The sequence below is a fragment of the Pseudophryne corroboree genome, chromosome 3 (assembly GCF_028390025.1).
Source record: "Pseudophryne corroboree isolate aPseCor3 chromosome 3, aPseCor3.hap2, whole genome shotgun sequence".
Taxonomy (NCBI): Eukaryota; Metazoa; Chordata; class Amphibia; order Anura; family Myobatrachidae; genus Pseudophryne; species Pseudophryne corroboree.
Window position 1 is genome coordinate 330,722,906 of NC_086446.1, and position 17,383 is coordinate 330,740,288.

Consider the following 17,383-nt stretch of genomic DNA (forward strand, 5'->3'; position numbering starts at 1 on the left):
TCTCTTACCTTTCTTTTGTCTAAGTAACCCTGAGTGGCTTAAAAGAATAGTCTCATTATGACTAACAAAAAGATCAACAATAAATTGCAGGTGTTTATTTTGTCTTTCTTCTGGGTCTGCATGCTTGAGTTGCAAACAGTATGTGACAAGTCTTAGGTTCCAACTATCAAAAAAGTCCAAACTCTATTGGGACCTCTAAATCTTGGCACTGCACATTTTAAATATGCATACTTGGATAACAAGTAACCTTAAGTTATTATTTTCGCAATACTACATACACATTTTGTTGTTTTAAGTTGTTATGTTATTTTTAAAACGTTACATCTTCATTAAATGAAATTGTGTGTTTGCTCCAGCTTTTTGCATTTTTTCTTAAATAATTTGAGTTTTACTTTAAAAATGGTAAAATCTGAATGAGAGTTTATTATGCAGTTGGCTCGTTGGTCTAGGGGTATGATTCTTGCTTTGGGTGCGAGAGGTCCCGGGTTCAAATCCCAGACGAGCCCATGGTTTCATATACTTTTATAGTCCTTAATATCTGATAGTATTTAATAGCATTTTAAAATACTCACTAATGTATACAAACAGGTAAACTTACAATTTCATTAATATACATAAAAAAGACATGCACAGTGGGCTCGTTGGTCAAGGGGTATAATTCTTGCTTAGGGTGCGAGAGATCCCTGGTACAAATCCCGGATGAGCCCATCTTTTACAGGTATAAACTTATGCATACTTAGTAAAATGTCAAGCATTTGGTGGTATATTGGGTAAACTATAGATTCCATTTTGTCTAAGTAACCTTGAGTGGCTTAAAAGTCTCATTTTGACAAACAAAAAACTGTCAAAATGAAATTACAGGTTTTTCTCTTACCTTTCTTTTGTCTAAGTAACCCTGAGTGGCTTAAAAGAATAGTCTCATTATGACAAACAAAAAGATCAACAATAAATTGCAGGTGTTTATTTTGTCTTTCTTCTGGGTCTGCATGCTTGAGTTGCACACAGTATGTGACAAGTCTTAGGTTCCAACTATCAAAAAAGTCCAAACTTTATTGGGACCTCTAAATCTTGGCACTGCACATTTTAAATATGCATACTTGGATAACAAGTAACCTTAAGTTATTTTTTTCGCAATACTACATACACATTTTTTTGTTTTAAGTTGTTATTTTTAAAATGTTACATCTTCATTGCATTTTTTCTTAAATAATTTGAGTTTTACTTTAAAAATGGTAAAATCTGAATGAGAAGTCATTATGCAGTTGGCTCGTTGGTCTAGGATTATGATTCTCGCTTTGGGTGCGAGAGGTCCCGGGTTCAAATCCCGGACGAGCCCATGTTTTCATGTACTTTTATAGTCCTTAATATCTGATAGTATTTAATAGCATTTTAAATTACTCACTAATGTATACAAACAGGTTTACTAAGAATTTCATTAATATACATAAAAAAGACATGCACAGTGGGCTCGTTGGTCAAGGAGTATAATTCTTGCTTAGGGTGCGAGAGATCCCTGGTACAAATCCCGGATGAGCCCATCTTTTACAGGTATATACTTATGCATACTTAGTAAAATGTCAAGCATTTGGTGGTATATTGGGTAAACTATAGATTCCATTTTGTCTAAGGTAACTTGAGTGGCTTAAAAGTCTCATTTTGACAAACAAAACACTGTCAAAATGAAATTACAGGTTTTTCTCTTACCTTTCTTTTGTCTAAGTAACCCTGAGTGGCTTAAAAGAATAGTCTCATTATGACTAACAAAAAGATCAACAATAAATTGCAGGTGTTTATTTTGTCTTTCTTCTGGGTTTGCATGCTTGAGTTGCACACAGTATGTGACAAGTCTTAGGTTCCAACTATCAAAAAAGTCCAAACTCTATTGGGACCTCTAAATCTTGGCACAGCACATTTTAAATATGCATACTTGGATAACAAGTAACCTTCAGTTATTATTTTCGCAATACTACATACACTTTTTTTGTTTTAAGTTGTTATGTTATTTTTAAAATGTTACATCTTCATTAAATGAAATTGTGTGTTTGCTCCAGCTTTTTGCATTTTTTCTTAAATAATTTGAGTTTTACTTTAAAAATGGTAAAATCTGAATGAGAAGCCATTATGCAGTTGGCTCGTTGGTCTATGGGTATGATTCTCGCTTTGGGTGCGAGAGGTCTTGGGTTCAAATCCTGAACGAGCCCATGGTTTCATGTACTTTTATAGTCCTTAATATCTGATAGTATTTAATAGCATTTTAAAATACTCACTAATGTATACAAACAGGTTTACTTACAATTTCATTAATATACATAAAAAAGACATGCACAGTGGGTTCGTTGGTCAAGGGGTATAATTCTCGCTTTGGGTGCGAGAGGTCCCGGGTTCAAATCCCGGATGAGCCCATCTTTTACAGGTACATACTTATGCATACTTAGTAAAATGTCAAGCATTTGGTGGTATATTGGGTAAACTATAGATTCCATTTTGTCTAAGTAACCTTCAGTGGCTTAATAGTCTCATTTTGACAAACAAAAAACTGTCAAAATGAAATTACAGGTTTTTCTCTTTCCTTTCTTTTGTCTAAGTAACCCTGAGTGGCTTAAAAGAATAGTCTCATTATGACTAACAAAAAGATCAACAATAAATTGCAGGTGTTTATTTTGTCTTTCTTCTGGGTCTGCATGCTTGAGTTGCACACAGTATGTGACAAGTCTTAGGTTCCAACTATCAAAAAGGTCCAAACTCTATTGGGACCTCTAAATCTTGGCACTGCACATTTTAAATATGCATACTTGGATGACAAGTAACCTTCAGTTATTATTTTCGCAATACTACATACACATTTTTTGTTTTAAGTTGTTATGTTATTTTTAAAATGTTACATCTTCATTAAATGAAATTGTGTGTTTGCTCCAGCTTTTTTCATTTTTTCTTAAATAATTTGAGTTTTACTTTAAAAATGGTAAAATCTGAATGAGAAGCCATTACGCAGTTGGCTCGTTGGTCTAGGGGTATGATTCTCGCTTTGGGTGCGAGAGGTCTCGGGTTCAAATCCCGGACGAGCCTATGTTTTCATGTACTTTTATAGTCCTTAATATCTGATAGTATTTAATAGCATTTTAAAATACTCACTAATGTATACAAACAGGTTTACTTACAATTTCATTAATATACATAAAAAAGACATGCACAGTGGGCTCGTTGGTCAAGGGGTATAATTCTTGCTTAGGGTGCGAGAGATCCCTGGTACAAATCCCGGATGAGCCCATCTTTTACAGGTATATACTTATGCATACTTAGTAAAATGTCAAGCATTTGGTGGTATATTGGGTAAACTATAGATTCCATTTTGTCTAAGTAACCTTGAGTGGCTTAAAAGTCTCAGTTTGACAAACAAAAAACTGTCAAAATGAAATTACAGGTTTTTCTCTTACCTTTCTTTTATCTAAGTAACCCTGAGTGGCTTAAAAGAATAGTCTCATTATGACTAGCAAAAAGATCAACAATAAATTGCATGTGTTTATTTTATCTTTCTTCTGGGTCTGCATGCTTGAGTTGCACACAGTATGTGACAAGTCTTAGGTTCCAACTATCAAAAAGGTCCAAACTCTATTGGGACCTCTAAATCTTGGCACTGCACATTTTAAATATGCATACTTGGATGACAAGTAACCTTAAGTTATTATTTTCGCAATACTACATACACATTTTTTGTTTTAAGTTGTTATGTTATTTTTAAAATGTTACATCTTCATTTAAATGAAATTGTGTGTTTGCTCCAGCTTTTTGCATTTTTTCTTAAATAATTTGAGTTTTACTTTAAAAATGGTAAAATCTGAATGAGAAGCCATTACGCAGTTGGCTCGTTGGTCTAGGGGTATGATTCTCGCTTTGGGTGCGAGAGGTCTCGGGTTCAAATCCCGGACGAGCCTATGTTTTCATGTACTTTTATAGTCCTTAATATCTGATAGTATTTAATAGCATTTTAAAATACTCACTAATGTATACAAACAGGTTTACTTACAATTTCATTAATATACATAAAAAAGACATGCACAGTGAGCTCGTTGGTCAAGGGGTATAATTCTTGCTTAGGGTGCGAGAGATCCCTGGTACAAATCCCGGATGAGCCCATCTTTTACAGGTATATACTTATGCATACTTAGTAAAATGTCAAGCATTTGGTGGTATATTGGGTAAACTATAGATTCCATTTTGTCTAAGTAACCTTGAGTGGCTTAAAAGTCTCATTTTGACAAACAAAAAACTGTCAAAATGAAATTACAGGTTTTTCTCTTACCTTTCTTTTGTCTAAGTAACCCTGAGTGGCTTAAAAGAATAGTCTCATTATGACTAACAAAAAGATCAACAATAAATTGCAGGTGTTTATTTTGTCTTTCTTCTAGGTCTGCATGCTTGAGTTGCACACAGTATGTGACAAGTCTTAGGTTCCAACTATCAAAAAAGTCCAAACTCTATTGGGACCTCTAAATCTTGGCACTGCACATTTTAAATATGCATACTTGGATAACAAGTAACCTTAAGTTATTATTTTCGCAATACTACATACACATTTTTTTGTTTTAAGTTGTTATTTTTAAAATGTTACATCTTCATTTAAATGAAATTGTGTGTTTGCTCTAGCTTTTTGCATTTTTTCTTAAATAATTTGAGTTTTACTTTAAAAATGGTAAAATCTGAATGAGAAGCAATTACGCAGTTGGCTCGTTGGTCTAGGGGTATGATTCTCGCTTTGGGTGCGAGAGGTCTCGGGTTCAAATCCCGGACGAGCCCATGTTTTCATGTACTTTTATAGTCATTAATATCTGATAGTATTTAATAGCATTTTAAAATACTCACTAATGTATACAAACAGGTTTACTTACAATTTCATTAATATACATAAAAAAGACATGCACAGTGGGCTCGTTGGTCAAGGGGTATAATTCTTGCTTAGGGTGCGAGAGATCCGTGGTACAAATCCCGGATGAGCCCATCTTTTACAGGCATATACTTATGCAAACTTAGTAAAATGTCAAGCATTTGGTGGTATATTAGGTACACTATAGATTCCATTTTGTCTAAGTAACCTTGAGTGGCTTAAAAGTCTCATTTTGACAAACAAAAAAACTGTCAAAATGAAATTACAGGGTTTTCTCTTACCTTTCTTTTGTCTAAGTAACCCTGAGTGGCTTAAAAGAATAGTCTCATTATGACTAACAAAAAGATCAACAATAAATTGCAGGTGTTTATTTTGTCTTTCTTCTGGGTCTGCATGCTTGAGTTGCAAACAGTAGGTGACAAGTCTTAGGTTCCAACTATCAAAAAAGTCCAAACTCTATTGGGACCTCTAAATCTTGGCACTGCACATTTTAAATATGCATACTTGGATAACAAGTAACCTTAAGTTATTATTTTCGCAATACTACATACACATTTTGTTGTTTTAAGTTGTTATGTTATTTTTAAAACGTTACATCTTCATTAAATGAAATTGTGTGTTTTCTCCAGCTTTTTGCATTTTTTCTTAAATAATTTGAGTTTTACTTTAAAAATGGTAAAATCTGAATGAGAGTTTATTATGCAGTTGGCTCGTTGGTCTAGGGGTATGATTCTTGCTTTGGGTGCGAGAGGTCCCGGGTTCAAATCCCGGATGAGCCCATGGTTTCATATACTTTTATAGTCCTTAATATCTGATAGTATTTAATAGCATTTTAAAATACTCACTAATGTATACAAACTGGTTTACTTACAATTTCATTAATATACATAAAAAAGACATGCACAGTGGGCTCGTTGGTCAAGGGGTATAATTCTTGCTTAGGGTGCGAGAGATCCCTGGTACAAATCCCGGATGAGCCCATCTTTTACAGGTATATACTTATGCATACTTAGTAAAATGTCAAGCATTTGGTGGTATATTGGGTAAACTATAGATTCCATTTTGTCTAAGGTACCTTGAGTGGCTTAAAAGTCTCATTTTGACAAACAAAAAACTGTCAACATTAAATTACAGGTTTTTCTCTTACCTTTCTTTTGTCTAAGTAACCCTGAGTGGCTTAAAAGAATAGTCTCATTATGACTAACAAAAAGATCAACAATAAATTGCAGGTGTTTATTTTGTCTTTCTTCTGGGTCTGCATACTTGAGTTGCACACAGTATGTGACAAGTCTTTGGTCCAACTATCAAAAAAGTCCAAACTCTATTGGGACCTCTAAGTCTTAGCACTGCACATTTTAAATATGCATACTTGGATAACAAGTAACCTTAAGTTATTATTTTCGCAATACTACATACACATTTTTTTTGTTTTAAGTTGTTGTGTTATTTTTAAAATGTTACATCTTCATTTAAATGAAATTGTGTGATTGCTCCAGCTTTTTGCATTTTTTCTTAAATAATTTGAGTTTTACTTTAAAAATGGTAAAATCTGAATGAGGAGCCATTATGCAGTTGGCTCGTTGGTCTAGGATTATGATTCTCGCTTTGGGTGCGAGAGGTCTTGGGTTCAAATCCCGGACGAGCCCGTGTTTTCATGTACTTTTATAGTCCTTAATATCTGATAGTATTTAATAGCATTTTAAAATACTCACTAATGTATAGAAACAGGTTTACTTAGAATTTCATTAATATACATAAAAAAGACATGCACAGTGGGCTCGTTGGTCAAGGGGTATAATTCTTGCTTAGGGTGCGAGAGATCCCTGGTACAAATCCCGGATGAGCCCATCTTTTACAGGTATATACTTATGCATACTTAGTAAAATGTCAAGCATTTGGTGGTATATTGGGTACACTATAGATTCCATTTTGTCTAAGGTACCTTGAGTGGCTTAAAAGTCTCATTTTGACAAACAAAACACTGTCAAAATGAAATTACAGGTTTTTCTCTTACCTTTCTTTTGTCTAAGTAACCCTGAGTGGCTTAAAAGAATAGTCTCATTATGACTAACAAAAAGATCAACAATAAATTGCAGGTGTTTATTTTGTCTTTCTTCTGGGTTTGCATGCTTGAGTTGCACACAGTATGTGACAAGTCTTAGGTTCCAACTATCAAAAAAGTCCAAACTCTATTGGGACCTCTAAATCTTGGCACTGCACATTTTAAATATGCATACTTGGATAACAAGTAACCTTAAGTTATTATTTTCTCAATACTACATACACATTTTTTTGTTTTAAGTTGTTATTTTTAAAATGTGACATCTTCATTAAATGAAATTGTGTGTTTGCTCCAGCTTTTTGCATTTTTTCTTAAATAATTTGAGTTTTACTTTAAAAATGGTAAAATCTGAATGAAAAACCATTACGCAGTTGGCTCGTTGGTCTAGGGGTATGATTCTCGCTTTGGGTGCGAGAGATCCCTGGTACAAATCCCGGATGAGCCCATCTTTTACAGGCATATACTTATGCAAACTCAGTAAAATGTAAAGCATTTGGTGGTATATTGGGTAAACTATAGATTCCATTTTGTCTAAGTAACCTTGAGTGGCTTAAAAGTCTCATTTTGACAAACAAAAAACTGTCAAAATGAAATTACAGGTTTTTCTCTTACCTTTCTTTTGTCTAAGTAACCCTGAGTGTCTTAAAAGAATAGTCTCATTATGACTAACAAAAAGATCAACAATAAATTGCAGGTGTTTATTTTGTCTTTCTTCTGGGTCTGCATGCTTGAGTTGCACACAGTATGTGACAAGTCTTAGGTTCCAACTATCAAAAAAGTCCAAACTCTATTGGGACCTCTAAATCTTGGCACTGCACATTTTAAATATGCATAATTGGATAGCAAGTAACCTTAAGTTATTATTTTCGCAATACTACATACACATTTTTTTTTTAAGTTGTTATGTTATTTTTAAAATGTTACATCTTCATTAAATGAAATTGTGTGTTTGCTCCAGCTTTTTGCATTTTTTCTTAAATAATTTGAGTTTTACTTCAAAAATGGTAAAATCTGAATGAGAGTTTATTGTGCAGTTGGCTCGTTGGTCTAGGGGTATGATTCTCGCTTTGGGTGCGAGAGGTCCCGTGTTCAAATCCCGGACGAGCCCATGGTTTCATGTATTTTTATAGTCCTTAATATCTGATAGTATTTAATAGCATTTTAAAATACTCACTAATGTATACAAACAGGTTTACTTACAATTTCATTAATATACATAAAAAAGACATGCACAGTGAGCTCGTTGGTCAATGGGTATAATTCTTGCTTAGGGTGCGAGAGATCCCTGGTACAAATTCCGGATGAGCCCATCTTTTACAGGTATATACTTATGCATACTTAGTAAAATGTCAAGCATTTGGTGGTATATTGGGTAAACTATAGATTCCATTTTGTCTAAGGTACCTTGAGTGGCTTAAAAGTCTCATTTTGACAAACAAAAAACTGTCAAAATGAAATTACAGGTTTTTCTCTTACCTTTCTTTTGTCTAAGTAACCCTGAGTGGCTTAAAAGAATAGTCTCATTATGACTAACAAAAAGATCAACAATAAATTGCAGGTGTTTATTTTGTCTTTCTTCTGGGTCTGCATACTTGAGTTGCACACAGTATGTGACAAGTCTTTAGTCCAACTATCAAAAAAGTCCAAACTCTATTGGGACCTCTAAATCTTGGCACTGCACATTTTAAATATGCATACTTGGATAACAAGTAACCTTAAGTTATTATTTTCGCAATACTACATACACATTTTTTTGTTTTAAGTTGTTATGTTATTTTTAAAATGTTACATCTTCATTTAAATGAAATTGTGTGTTTGCTCCAGCTTTTTGCATTTTTTCTTAAATAATTTGAGTTTTACTTTAAAAATGGTAAAATCTGAATGAGAAGCTATTACGCAGTTGGCTCGTTGGTCTAGGGGTATGATTCTCGCTTTGGGTGCGAGAGGTCTCGGGTTCAAATCCCAGATGAGCCTATGTTTTCATGTACTTTTATAGTCCTTAATATCTGATAGTATTTAATAGCATTTTAAAATACTCACTAATGTATACAAACAGGTTTACTTACAATTTCATTAATATACATAAAAAAGACATGCACAGTGGGCTCGTTGGTCAAGGGGTATAATTCTTGCTTAGGGTGCGAGAGATCCCTGGTACAAATCCCGGATGAGCCCATCTTTTACAGGTATATACTTATGCATACTTAGTAAAATGTCAAGCATTTGGTGGTATATTGGGTAAACTATAGATTCCATTTTGTCTAAGTAACCTTGAGTGGCTTAAAAGTCTCATTTTGACAAACAAAAAACTGTCAAAATGAAATTACAGGTTTTTCTCTTACCTTTCTTTTGTCTAAGTAACCCTGAGTGGCTTAAAAGAATAGTCTCATTATGACTAACAAAAAGATCAACAATAAATTGCAGGTGTTTATTTTGTCTTTCTTCTGGGTCTGCATGCTTGAGTTGCACACAGTATGTGACAAGTCTTAGGTTCCAACTATCAAAAAAGTCCAAACTCTATTGGGACCTCTAAATCTTGGCACTGCACATTTTAAATATGCATACTTGGATAACAAGTAACCTTAAGTTATTATTTTCGCAATACTACATACACATTTTTTTGTTTTAAGTTGTTATTTTTAAAATGTTACATCTTCATTTAAATGAAAATGTGTGTTTGCTCCAGCTTTTTACATTTTTTCTTAAATAATTTGAGTTTTACTTTAAAAATGGTAAAATCTGAATGAAAAGCCATTACGCAGTTGGCTCGTTGGTCTAGGGCAGGCTTTCCCAACCACGGTCCTCAAGGCACACCAACAGTGCAGGTTTTAGTAATATCCAGGCTTCAGCACAGGTGACTTAATTAGTATCTCATTTATTTTCATTTAACCATCTGTGCTGCAGCCTGGATATCACTAAAACCTGCACTGTTGGTGTGCCTTGAGGACCGTGGTTGGGAATGCCTGGTCTAGGGGTATGATTTTCGCTTTGGGTGCGAGAGGTCCCGGGTTCAAATCCCGGACCTGCCCATGTTTTCATGTACTTTTATAGTCCTTAATATCTGATAGTATTTATTAGCATTTTAAAATACTCACTAATGTATACAAACAGGTTTACTTACAATTTCATTAATATACATAAAAAAGACATGCACAGTGGGCTCGTTGGTCAAGGGGTATAATTCTTGCTTAGGGTGCGAGAGATCCCTGGTATAAATCCCTGATGAGCCCATCTTTTACAGGCATATACTTATGCAAACTTAGTAAAATGTCAAGCATTTGGTGGTATATTGGGTACACTATAGATTCCATTTTGTCTAAGTAACCTTGAGTGGCTATAAAGTCTCATTTTGACAAACAAAAAACTGTCAAAGTGAAATTACAGGTTTTTCTCTTACCTTTCTTTTGTCTAAGTAACCCTGAGTGGCTTAAAAGAATAGTCTCATTATGACTAACAAAAAGATCAACAATAAATTGCAGGTGTTTATTTTGTCTTTCTTCTGGGTCTGCATGCTTGAGTTGCACACAGTATGTGACAAGTCTTAGGTTCCAACTATCAAAAAAGTCCAAACTCTATTGGGACCTCTAAATCTTAGCACTGCACATTTTAAATATGCATACTTGGATAACAAGTAACCTTAAGTTATTATTTTCGCAATACTACATACACATTTTTTTGTTTTAAGTTGTTATTTTTAAAATGTTACATCTTCATTTAAATGAAATTGTGTGTTTGCTCCAGCTTTTTGCATTGTTTCTTAAATAATTTGAGTTTTACTTTAAAAATGGTAAAATCTGAATGAAAAGCCATTACGCAGTTGGCTCGTTGGTCTAGGGGTATGATTCTCGCTTTGGGTGCGAGAGGTCCCGGGTTCAAATCCCAGACGAGCCCATGTTTTCATGTACTTTTATAGTCCTTAATATCTGATAGTATTTAATAGCATTTTAAAATACTCACTAATGTATACAAACAGGTTTACTTACAATTTCATTAATATACATAAATAAGACATGCACAGTGGGCTCGTTGGTCAAGGGGTATAATTCTTGCTTAGGGTGCGAGAGATCCCTGGTACAAATCCCTGATGAGCCCATCTTTTACAGGCATATACTTATGCAAACTTAGTAAAATGTCAAGCATTTGGTGGTATATTGGGTACACTATAGATTCCATTTTGTCTAAGTAACCTTGAGTGGCTATAAAGTCTCATTTTGACAAACAAAAAACTGTCAAAATGAAATTACAGGTTTTTCTCTTACCTTTCTTTTGTCTAAGTAACCCTGAGTGGCTTAAAAGAATAGTCTCATTATGACTAACAAAAAGATCAACAATAAATTGCAGGTGTTTATTTTGTCTTTCTTCTGGGTCTGCATGCTTGAGTTGCACACAGTATGTGACAAGTCTTAGGTTCTAACTATCAAAAAAGTCCAAACTTTATTGGGACCTCTAAATCTTGGCACTGCACATTTTAAATATGCATACTTGGATAACAAGTAACCTTAAGTTATTATTTTCGCAATACTACATACACATTTTTTTGTTTTAAGTTGTTATTTTTAAAATGTTACATCTTCATTAAATGAAATTGTGTGTTTGCTCCAGCTTTTTGCATTTTTCTTAAATAATTTGAGTTTTACTTTAAAAATGGTAAAATCTGAATGAGAAGCCATTATGCAGTTGGCTCGTTGGTCTATGGGTGTGATTCTCGCTTTGGGTGCGAGAGGTCCTGGGTTCAAATCCTGGACGAGCCCATGGTTTCATGTACTTTTATAGTCCTTAATATCTGATAGTATTTAATAGCATTTTAAAATACTCACTAATGTATACAAACAGGTTTACTTACAATTTCATTAATATACATAAAAAAAACATGCACAGTGGGCTCGTTGGTCAAGAGGTATAATTCTCGCTTTGGGTGCGAGAGGTCCTGGGTTCAAATCCCGGATGAGCCCATCTTTTACAGGTACATACTTATGCATACTTAGTAAAATGTCAAGCATTTGGTGGTATATTGGGTAAACTATAGATTCCATTTTGTCTAAGTAACCTTGAGTGGCTAAATAGTCTCATTTTGACAAACAAAAAACTGTCAAAATTAAATTACAGGTTTTTCTCTTACCTTTCTTTTGTCTAAGTAACCCTGAGTGGCTTAAAAGAATAGTCTCATTATGACTAACAAAAAGATCAACAATAAATTGCAGGTGTTTATTTTGTCTTTCTTCTGGGTCTGCATGCTTGAGTTGCACACAGTATGTGACAAGTCTTAGGTTCCAACTATCAAAAAGGTCCAAACTCTATTGGGACCTCTAAATCTTGGCACTGCACTTTTTAAATATGCATACTTGGATGACAAGTAACCTTAAGTTATTATTTTCGCAATACTACATACACATTTTTTGTTTTAAGTTGTTATGTTATTTTTAAAATGTTACATCTTCATTTAAATGAAATTGTGTGTTTGCTCCAGCTTTTTGCATTTTTTCTTAAATAATTTGAGTTTTACTTTAAAAATGGTAAAATCTGAATGAGAAGCTATTACGCAGTTGGCTCGTTGGTCTAGGGGTATGATTCTCGCTTTGGGTGCGAGAGGTCTCGGGTTCAAATCCCAGATGAGCCTATGTTTTCATGTACTTTTATAGTCCTTAATATCTGATAGTATTTAATAGCATTTTAAAATACTCACTAATGTATACAAACAGGTTTACTTACAATTTCATTAATATACATAAAAAAGACATGCACAGTGGGCTCGTTGGTCAAGGGGTATAATTCTTGCTTAGGGTGCGAGAGATCCCTGGTACAAATCCCGGATGAGCCCATCTTTTACAGGTATATACTTATGCATACTTAGTAAAATGTCAAGCATTTGGTGGTATATTGGGTAAACTATAGATTCCATTTTGTCTAAGTAACCTTGAGTGGCTTAAAAGTCTCATTTTGACAAACAAAAAACTGTCAAAATGAAATTACAGGTTTTTCTCTTACCTTTCTTTTGTCTAAGTAACCCTGAGTGGCTTAAAAGAATAGTCTCATTATGACTAACAAAAAGATCAACAATAAATTGCAGGTGTTTATTTTGTCTTTCTTCTGGGTCTGCATGCTTGAGTTGCACACAGTATGTGACAAGTCTTAGGTTCCAACTATCAAAAAAGTCCAAACTCTATTGGGACCTCTAAATCTTGGCACTGCACATTTTAAATATGCATACTTGGATAACAAGTAACCTTAAGTTATTATTTTCGCAATACTACATACACATTTTTTTGTTTTAAGTTGTTATTTTTAAAATGTTACATCTTCATTTAAATGAAAATGTGTGTTTGCTCCAGCTTTTTACATTTTTTCTTAAATAATTTGAGTTTTACTTTAAAAATGGTAAAATCTGAATGAAAAGCCATTACGCAGTTGGCTCGTTGGTCTAGGGCAGGCTTTCCCAACCACGGTCCTCAAGGCACACCAACAGTGCAGGTTTTAGTAATATCCAGGCTTCAGCACAGGTGACTTAATTAGTATCTCATTTATTTTCATTTAACCATCTGTGCTGCAGCCTGGATATCACTAAAACCTGCACTGTTGGTGTGCCTTGAGGACCGTGGTTGGGAATGCCTGGTCTAGGGGTATGATTTTCGCTTTGGGTGCGAGAGGTCCCGGGTTCAAATCCCGGACCTGCCCATGTTTTCATGTACTTTTATAGTCCTTAATATCTGATAGTATTTATTAGCATTTTAAAATACTCACTAATGTATACAAACAGGTTTACTTACAATTTCATTAATATACATAAAAAAGACATGCACAGTGGGCTCGTTGGTCAAGGGGTATAATTCTTGCTTAGGGTGCGAGAGATCCCTGGTATAAATCCCTGATGAGCCCATCTTTTACAGGCATATACTTATGCAAACTTAGTAAAATGTCAAGCATTTGGTGGTATATTGGGTACACTATAGATTCCATTTTGTCTAAGTAACCTTGAGTGGCTATAAAGTCTCATTTTGACAAACAAAAAACTGTCAAAGTGAAATTACAGGTTTTTCTCTTACCTTTCTTTTGTCTAAGTAACCCTGAGTGGCTTAAAAGAATAGTCTCATTATGACTAACAAAAAGATCAACAATAAATTGCAGGTGTTTATTTTGTCTTTCTTCTGGGTCTGCATGCTTGAGTTGCACACAGTATGTGACAAGTCTTAGGTTCTAACTATCAAAAAAGTCCAAACTTTATTGGGACCTCTAAATCTTGGCACTGCACATTTTAAATATGCATACTTGGATAACAAGTAACCTTAAGTTATTATTTTCGCAATACTACATACACATTTTTTTGTTTTAAGTTGTTATTTTTAAAATGTTACATCTTCATTAAATGAAATTGTGTGTTTGCTCCAGCTTTTTGCATTTTTCTTAAATAATTTGAGTTTTACTTTAAAAATGGTAAAATCTGAATGAGAAGCCATTATGCAGTTGGCTCGTTGGTCTATGGGTATGATTCTCGCTTTGGGTGCGAGAGGTCCTGGGTTCAAATCCTAGACGAGCCCATGGTTTCATGTACTTTTATAGTCCTTAATATCTGATAGTATTTAATAGCATTTTAAAATACTCACTAATGTATACAAACAGGTTTACTTACAATTTCATTAATATACATAAAAAAGACATGCACAGTGGGCTCGTTGGTCAAGAGGTATAATTCTCGCTTTGGGTGCGAGAGGTCCCGGGTTCAAATCCCGGATGAGCCCATCTTTTACAGGTACATACTTATGCATACTTAGTAAAATGTCAAGCATTTGGTGGTATATTGGGTAAACTATAGATTCCATTTTGTCTAAGTAACCTTGAGTGGCTTAATAGTCTCATTTTGACAAACAAAAAACTGTCAAAATGAAATTACAGGTTTTTCTCTTACCTTTCTTTTGTCTAAGTAACCCTGAGTGGCTTAAAAGAATAGTCTCATTATGACTAACAAAAAGATCAACAATAAATTGCAGGTGTTTATTTTGTCTTTCTTCTGGGTCTGCATGCTTGAGTTGCACACAGTATGTGACAAGTCTTAGGTTCCAACTATCAAAAAGGTCCAAACTCTATTGGGACCTCTAAATCTTGGCACTGCACATTTTAAATATGCATACTTGGATGACAAGTAACCTTAAGTTATTATTTTCGCAATACTACATACACATTTTTTTGTTTTAAGTTGTTATTTTTAAAATGTTACATCTTCATTTAAATGAAATTGTGTGTTTGCTCCAGCTTTTTGCATTTTTTCTTAAATAATTTGAGTTTTACTTTAAAAATGGTAAAATCTGAATGAAAAGCCATTACGCAGTTGGCTCGTTGGTCTAGGGCAGGCTTTCCCAACCACGGTCCTCAAGGCACACCAACAGTGCAGGTTTTAGTAATATCCAGGCTTCAGCACAGGTGACTTAATTAGTATCTAATTTATTTTCATTTAACCATCTGTGCTGCAGCCTGGATATCACTAAAACCTGCACTGTTGGTGTGCCTTGAGGACCGTGGTTGGGAATGCCTGGTATAGGGGTATGATTTTCGCTTTGGGTGCGAGAGGTCCCCGGTTCAAATCCCGGACGAGCCCATGTTTTCATGTACTTTTATAGTCCTTAATATCTGATAGTATTTATTAGCATTTTAAAATACTCACTAATGTATACAAACAGGTTTACTTACAATTTCATTAATATACATAAAAAAGACATGCACAGTGGGCTCGTTGGTCAAGGGGTATAATTCTCGCTTTCGGTGCGAGAGGTCCCGGGTTCAAATCCCGGATGAGCCCATCTTTTACAGCTACATACTTATGCATACTTAGTAAAATGTCAAGCATTTGGTGGTATATTGGGTAAACTATAGATTCCATTTTGTCTAAGTAACCTTGAGTGGCTTAAAAGTCTCATTTTGACAAACAAAAAACTGTCAAAATGAAATTACAGGTTTTTCTCTTACCTTTCTTTTGTCTAAGTAACCCTGAGTGGCTTAAAAGAATAGTCTCATTATGACTAACAAAAAGATCAACAATAAATTGCAGGTGTTTATTTTGTCTTTCTTCTGGGTCTGCATGCTTGAGTTGCAAACAGTATGTGACAAGTCTTAGGTTCCAACTATCAAAAAAGTCCAAACTCTATTGGGACCTCTAAATCTTGGCACTGCACATTTTAAATATGCATACTTGGATAACAAGTAACCTTAAGTTATTATTTTCGCAATACTACATACACATTTTTTTGTTTTAAGTTGTTATTTTTAAAATGTTACATCTTCATTTAAATGAAATTGTGTGTTTGCTCCAGCTTTTTACATTTTTTCTTAAATAATTTGAGTTTTACTTTAAAAATGGTAAAATCTGAATGAAAAGCCATTACGCAGTTGGCTCGTTGGTCTAGGGCAGGCTTTCCCAACCACGGTCCTCAAGGCACACCAACAGTGCAGGTTTTAGTAATATCCAGGCTTCAGCACAGGTGACTTAATTAGTATCTCATTTATTTTCATTTAACCATCTGTGCTGCAGCCTGGATATCACTAAAACCTGCACTGTTGGTGTGCCTTGAGGACCGTGGTTGGGAATGCCTGGTCTAGGGGTATGATTTTCGCTTTGGGTGCGAGAGGTCCCGGGTTCAAATCCCGGACGAGCCCATGTTTTCATGTACTTTTATAGTCCTTAATATCTGATAGTATTTATTAGCATTTTAAAATACTCACTAATGTATACAAACAGGTTTACTTACAATTTCATTAATATACATAAAAAAGACATGCACAGTGGGCTCGTTGGTCAAGGGGTATAATTCTTGCTTAGGGTGCGAGAGATCCCTGGTACAAATCCTGGATGAGCCCATCTTTTACAGGCATATACTTATGCAAACTTAGTAAAATGTCAAGCATTTGGTGGTATATTGGGTACACTATAGATTCCATTTTGTCTAAGTAACCTTGAGTGGCTATAAAGTCTCATTTTGACAAACAAAAAACTGTCAAAGTGAAATTACAGGTTTTTCTCTTACCTTTCTTTTGTCTAAGTAACCCTGAGTGGCTTAAAAGAATAGTCTCATTATGACTAACAAAAAGATCAACAATAAATTGCAGGTGTTTATTTTGTCTTTCTTCTGGGTCTGCATGCTTGAGTTGCACACAGTATGTGACAAGTCTTAGGTTCTAACTATCAAAAAAGTCCAAACTTTATTGGGACCTCTAAATCTTGGCACTGCACATTTTAAATATGCATACTTGGATAACAAGTAACCTTAAGTTATTATTTTCGCAATACTACATACACATTTTTTTGTTTTAAGTTGTTATTTTTAAAATGTTACATCTTCATTAAATGAAATTGTGTGTTTGCTCCAGCTTTTTGCATTTTTCTTAAATAATTTGAGTTTTACTTTAAAAATGGTAAAATCTGAATGAGAAGCCATTACGCAGTTGGCTCGTTG

General features: G+C 34.3%; 13 non-coding genes across 13 annotated transcripts; all 13 read left to right on the forward strand.

The window, feature by feature from the left end:
• The first annotated feature begins 434 nt into the window (after positions 1-434).
• TRNAP-UGG (transfer RNA proline (anticodon UGG)) lies at positions 435-506 on the forward strand. Its single transcript has one exon. It is a non-coding gene; the product is annotated as a tRNA-Pro (tRNA).
• Positions 507-1,264: 758 nt separating this feature from the next.
• On the forward strand, positions 1,265-1,336 carry TRNAP-UGG (transfer RNA proline (anticodon UGG)). The gene has a single exon. It is a non-coding gene; the product is annotated as a tRNA-Pro (tRNA).
• A 1,658-nt stretch (positions 1,337-2,994) lies between these two features.
• On the forward strand, positions 2,995-3,066 carry TRNAP-UGG (transfer RNA proline (anticodon UGG)). The gene has a single exon. It is a non-coding gene; the product is annotated as a tRNA-Pro (tRNA).
• Positions 3,067-3,860: 794 nt separating this feature from the next.
• Positions 3,861-3,932, forward strand: TRNAP-UGG (transfer RNA proline (anticodon UGG)). The gene has a single exon. It is a non-coding gene; the product is annotated as a tRNA-Pro (tRNA).
• A 790-nt stretch (positions 3,933-4,722) lies between these two features.
• TRNAP-UGG (transfer RNA proline (anticodon UGG)) lies at positions 4,723-4,794 on the forward strand. The gene has a single exon. It is a non-coding gene; the product is annotated as a tRNA-Pro (tRNA).
• Positions 4,795-5,589: 795 nt separating this feature from the next.
• On the forward strand, positions 5,590-5,661 carry TRNAP-UGG (transfer RNA proline (anticodon UGG)). Its single transcript has one exon. It is a non-coding gene; the product is annotated as a tRNA-Pro (tRNA).
• Positions 5,662-7,980: 2,319 nt separating this feature from the next.
• TRNAP-UGG (transfer RNA proline (anticodon UGG)) lies at positions 7,981-8,052 on the forward strand. The gene has a single exon. It is a non-coding gene; the product is annotated as a tRNA-Pro (tRNA).
• A 794-nt stretch (positions 8,053-8,846) lies between these two features.
• On the forward strand, positions 8,847-8,918 carry TRNAP-UGG (transfer RNA proline (anticodon UGG)). The gene has a single exon. It is a non-coding gene; the product is annotated as a tRNA-Pro (tRNA).
• A 1,845-nt stretch (positions 8,919-10,763) lies between these two features.
• TRNAP-UGG (transfer RNA proline (anticodon UGG)) lies at positions 10,764-10,835 on the forward strand. The gene has a single exon. It is a non-coding gene; the product is annotated as a tRNA-Pro (tRNA).
• A 1,654-nt stretch (positions 10,836-12,489) lies between these two features.
• Positions 12,490-12,561, forward strand: TRNAP-UGG (transfer RNA proline (anticodon UGG)). The gene has a single exon. It is a non-coding gene; the product is annotated as a tRNA-Pro (tRNA).
• A 1,843-nt stretch (positions 12,562-14,404) lies between these two features.
• Positions 14,405-14,476, forward strand: TRNAP-UGG (transfer RNA proline (anticodon UGG)). The gene has a single exon. It is a non-coding gene; the product is annotated as a tRNA-Pro (tRNA).
• Positions 14,477-14,605: 129 nt separating this feature from the next.
• Positions 14,606-14,677, forward strand: TRNAP-UGG (transfer RNA proline (anticodon UGG)). Its single transcript has one exon. It is a non-coding gene; the product is annotated as a tRNA-Pro (tRNA).
• A 983-nt stretch (positions 14,678-15,660) lies between these two features.
• On the forward strand, positions 15,661-15,732 carry TRNAR-UCG (transfer RNA arginine (anticodon UCG)). Its single transcript has one exon. It is a non-coding gene; the product is annotated as a tRNA-Arg (tRNA).
• The last annotated feature ends 1,651 nt before the right edge of the window (positions 15,733-17,383 follow it).